The following is a 5,542-nucleotide window of genomic DNA, read 5'->3' as shown; positions in this document are numbered from 1 at the left end:
TTATTACATTACAGTAAAAAAAAAAAATAAATAAAAAAATCACACCTGTCCAGTAAGCAGGACGTCAACATAGCTCTCAGTTTCCACTGGTTTAATTTCCTGTAAAAGAAAAATATATACAATTATGTTTAATCCACAGTGTATCTCAACAGCTACACAAACTATCCCTGCGTGGAAAGTTTGTGTAGCCGGTAAATCAACTAACATTGTTCCTTATTAGACAGTTAGAGCCTGGAACATTTTGTTATACAAACAAATTATGGAAACTAATTAGGTCCAAAATGCATACCAGAGTTTTTGGCTTGCGGCAAACAACTGGCTTTGGGAGTGGTTTAAATGCCATTTTAGGAGATGTTTTTGGTACAGTTGGTTCAGGTTCAACCTAAACAAAAACAGACAAAGATCATTAATAGGACAGCATGCTCAGACATATTAGTGACTTATACAAACAAGTAAGTACGATATTATGCTAAAATGACTTTTTAGCATACAGGGCTTGCTGGTTTGGGTGGCTTTTCTGGCACAAGTGGTTTTTCTGGCATGGGTGGCTTTTGTGGTCTGGGCGGTCTGGTTCGAGGTAGTGGCTTCGGTGGACGTTTGAATGTCTGCGCCTGAAAGTTTGTTATTGAAGGACAATATGAAAATGTTTCTCTGAAGAGAATATATCAGAACACACACTTTAATGTTCAAATAAAAGCTTAAAATGAATACTTTTTGGCTGTACATACTAGTCAAATGACACTTGGTACATACGTGGGTCATTTCAGATGGAGATTGTCTCGTTGACATAGACAGATTCCTGGCCCGACTGAAGGGAGTCGGCTGAAAAATATCATGTTTGGTTCCGTGAGGAGTTATTAACACAACCCCATGTGGCATGTTTGAAGACGTCGCTTGGACGACTGGTGACGATAGTGTATCCAAGTTCATTTCTGACAGACTGCTCATTGAAGGTGTTGAGTATGGGGCCTTAAAGGCTGTATTGCTGGAGGTCTTGAATATATCACTGTTGTTAACAGTGTTTGAGGAAAGAGTTTGGAAGATGTCTGGAGTCCCATTAGAGACATCTTGGAAAGGATCATGCTGTTTGGAAGGAGTTGTACCAAATGGGTCATCCAGACTGGAGACGTCTTGGAATAAATCCCTTGTAATTGGACTTGGGAATGGGTCGATTGTACTTGTGGATGACAATGAAAATACATCCCGATTATTCATAGAAGAACTCTCTGGCTTCACTAGATCACTTTCAAACAAAGCTGTTTCCTTGGTTGTGGCAGAATAAAACGGGTTCACCGCTGTACACTGTGGGAATTGGAACAGACCATTTTCCTTGTGTGAAGGAGCTTTGAATGGGTCCTTAAAAATGCTAGATTCATCAAAGAGGTTCAGGTCCTTAGCATGTGCAGCATGGTGTGCACCCTCTCCTTTAGCGGCCTGGAAAAGATCTTCCACTTCACTTTTAAAAAGATCAGAGCCTTTTGACTTCACGTCTTTTGAGTGGTTCTGTGTGTGGGCAGGATTTGTCTTAAAGATGTCAGATGAGTTCAGGTTTACATCCTGGCCATGACCATTGGCAGATGCATTCTGAGCCAGTGTTGATGTCTGGAAGAGGTCTGGCATGTAGTCATGGTTAAAGGTCTGGAATAGGTCCTTTTCAGGTTCTGAACATTTGGCTCCATTTTCCACAGACTGGCCATCCTGCTGAAAATCTAGAGGTGAACTCTGAAATTCAGGTGGAGGGACAAAGATGGTATCGAGGCTTAGGTCTTCTGAGGTTTTCCCCCCTGCATTGTCTGTGCCATTACTTTTGCTGCCGGATTCCTGATGGCAGAACACATGACGATTAAGGACATGTTATAAAAAAAAAATCACAATATTTAAAAAGGTAATGCTATGATCTGGTTTAACAAACAAAAATAAATTGTTGTACATACTTCATAAAATGTGTAAAAAGGGTTATTTCTGGCCAAACTGCTGTTGACTCCATTCTGATAAAGAAATAAAAAGGAAATGAGACAGAAGAGGAAGAAGTGTTAGATTTACTTTAGACTGTTGACAGATTCCTCAATCTGAATGAAGCAGACATATAAAAACATACCTGTGGGCTTACATGGAGCACCTCCTGCAATCCATTCTGAAAGACAATGACACAGCAGAAATGTTAAACGTTGGATGGTTTTTGAGGAGTGGCAGTGCTTGCATTTACAGTAATACTACATACAGTATTGTAAGTGAAGTCTGAAATGACCAGATATGCTAATACATTTTACCTTCCAAAATATTTCATGTATTGATTTTTCAAAATGTGTGTGATGCTGAGAGATAGCATGTTTACCACTGTTTTATTTTTGATTGATTTGTCACAAAACCAGACTTATTTACAGAGCAGCCAGCCACAGTGTGGTTGTACACATTTACTCCTATTAGTCACAAAGATCTGAAGATAACAGTTACTCTGATTTAACTTCAAAGACCAAAAATAGTAAGGGTGTGGTGTTCACCTGGGCAGAAAAGAGATGATTATCCTCCATCTTCAACCCCTTTTTATGAAAAGGAAGATTTGTGTTAATTAAAATTTGAATACAACCATGATAATTAAAAATAAATCAGTTTTGAGGAATTTGAGGCATTCAAAATGAATTAGTTTTTCCATATGGACTTAAATATACTCAACCTGTTCAACCTCACCTGTCGCAAGTGTGGCTTATACGTCACATCTGTAGCAGCAGCTGAGAGATCACTGAAAAGTTCACCGTCCTGTGAACCAACCAAACATGAATGACACAAAGTCAGCAACAAAACATAGTTATGGAGTGAAGCGTGGGAAGTCACGCTTCATGATTCTCATGCATTCTGAATCTGTGTGATCAGGTATGAAAGTCATGCATTACTCTTTTGAAATGTAAACAAAATTTTGACAACACTGCAAGATACCGCAAGCATATTGTTGTTCTTGTTTTTCCCACAAACAAGAAAACAAGTTGTTTTTTTCCTCTCACATTTGTCTTTAAACAATAAAAAGATAGTATACATGATTAGAAAATGTATCTAGGAGTAGGCAGATGATTTTTGTCACCTATGCCCAACTCCCCCATTCTCTAACAAAGGTGTTTATACACAGAGCTGAAAAAGTAAGTGGTCTCTGACCTGTTTGTTTCCAGACTCATTTGCAGATGATCCACTGGAGTCAGAGTTTGATGGAACAAGAGTCTAAGAAGGAGAAAGATTGTCAAGGAATTCATCAATGATCATAAAGAAGCCAGTTCATGTTCGTTTTCTTCACTTTTAAATGAAAACACAACCCTCTCGCTGTATTTAGACTGATTGATTGTGAGAGTGTGTTTGAGATAGAAAAACACTGATGTGTGTGAGAGTAATTGTGTAACTGTGTGCATGTGTATAGAACCATTCACTCACCTTGTATTGATTATGGAAAGGGCTTTGGGAAACCTTCTTCAGCATGTTTTGTAGTGTTGTAATACTCTGTACAGAAGAGACAGAAAATCATCAGTTTCCCACTTTTTCTCATTCACCATGAAGTACAGTAGGGCCGGGCGATATGATATCAGTACTGCAACAATATTATACATATAACTATTGATGCTTCCACATAATATTTACACAATGAGATTTTCAATAATGTGGATGTTAAGCAGATAAAGGCAAATAATAGAACAGCTAGAACAGTCGAGTACATTTAGAGAGTTACCTTATGCCATATCACAATGTTACAATATCCAAAATGTAAGACAATATCTAGTCTCATATCACAATATTGATATAATATTTATATTTGGCCCAACCATACAATGAAATCACTCTGAGGTTAACTTATTTTATTGTTCCTATTTGAACAAAATGAATATTTTTGTGCTTGATTTGTAAATTAAAGATGATGGTTTTTAATTAAGTATTTCAATGTTGTATGATTTACAAAACTACTCCACCAGTTGTACTTATTATTACGCAACATTTATCTGAGGGCTGTTTATTTACAGGTTAAAGATTTCTATTAAACAATACTGGTAAACTACATACACTTTCACAAAGTCATAAGGAATCTGCAAATTCTGTCAAAATGTATGACTTGAAGTAAAACAGGTATCTGTAGACAAGTAAGCAAGTACAGGAAAGCCACATGACTGGAGTCAACCCACATTGTGACAACAGAGGATGTGTACTTTTGCAAAAACAGCCATCAGTCACAGACATGACAATGCAAATGACATTCAGAACTACTGACATCATACTTCTTTGGGTTTGGCTACCCAGTTCCCGTCCTTTGCAAAAACACATGCCAACCATAGACATCAACAAACTGTTTACCAACTACCAACTGTTTACCAAGTACGAGGAAATCCAACACGTCCCACATGCCCTGACATGATTAGATCGTTTACAGATTTGAGAATAAAATGTTAAAAACACATGGCAGAAGAGAGTAATACGGGTACTGACTGCTTGCTGTCTTCTTTGAGAATCAATCAATCAGCCAACACAAACACACCCATGAAGAGAGCAGTGCTTAAATCACACCAGAGAACACCATAACATTGATTTACAATAATTTCCAGGAGACTTATCCTAACCAAACCATCACATACATAAACTAATCTTTACCCTAAACACATTCATGTTTCCACCTGGTCTTTAAACCTGAATTTTAAACCAAGTCTTCGACCTAAAATGAATGATTTTCGTTAATGGGACTTGATTTGTGGCCCCAGAAGGGAGGCAAACTTTATGTGCCCATAAAAGTGAGGAATGGGCCATACACACTCAAAATCACCACCAAAACTAACAAATTTGCCACTAATCCAATTCAAAATGTACTTACAGGACGTCTTTCCCGTGATGCATGTTCTGTTTCTGCACTCTCTCCATTGTGGTCCGCCTCCTCACCATTCTCCTAATAAATATTCATATTAACCAAAAAATGGAAAAATAACCAGAGACATGTTTCAGACTCTTAATTTCAAAAATTAAAAACAACAGCAACAACAAACCATCTAATTCTCTTGCATTAACACAAAAAATCACTTATATCAATGGAAAACTCATCATTGGAGATCTGACCAACAATTCCAAGACTTACCGTGGTTGTATCTCCCCTCATGACCAGTAAAACTGGTGTCAATGGTCTATTCTTTCTATCTGTTCACAACAGGGCAAGTTGTTCTCCCACGTTTGAGATTTATTCAATGGGTGATGTAGTTTCTTTCTCATCAAGACGAGTCACTGTGACTCTGTGATTGATATTGGTAATTATGTCTGAGCCTAACGCACCTGGCTACGTCAAGTCACCAACGATGAACACCTGAACATCCTGACGAAATTTCAAATTAAAAGGCTTTATATGCGCATGTTAAGTCTCATTCTGGCTCGTTGCTGTGATTAAATTAATCACAGCAATGTAATTTAAACAACTATATTTAATTTTATAAACCTTAATATTTACTCATCAAGCATTCACACTAGTGTAAGAAAAGTGTAAGACATTTAAACATTTAAAAACTTTAATTAAACACATTACAAATATCCA

This window comes from Scomber japonicus, chromosome 22, assembly GCF_027409825.1.
Source record: "Scomber japonicus isolate fScoJap1 chromosome 22, fScoJap1.pri, whole genome shotgun sequence".
Taxonomy (NCBI): domain Eukaryota; kingdom Metazoa; phylum Chordata; class Actinopteri; order Scombriformes; family Scombridae; genus Scomber; species Scomber japonicus.
This window is presented reverse-complemented; position numbering follows the sequence as displayed.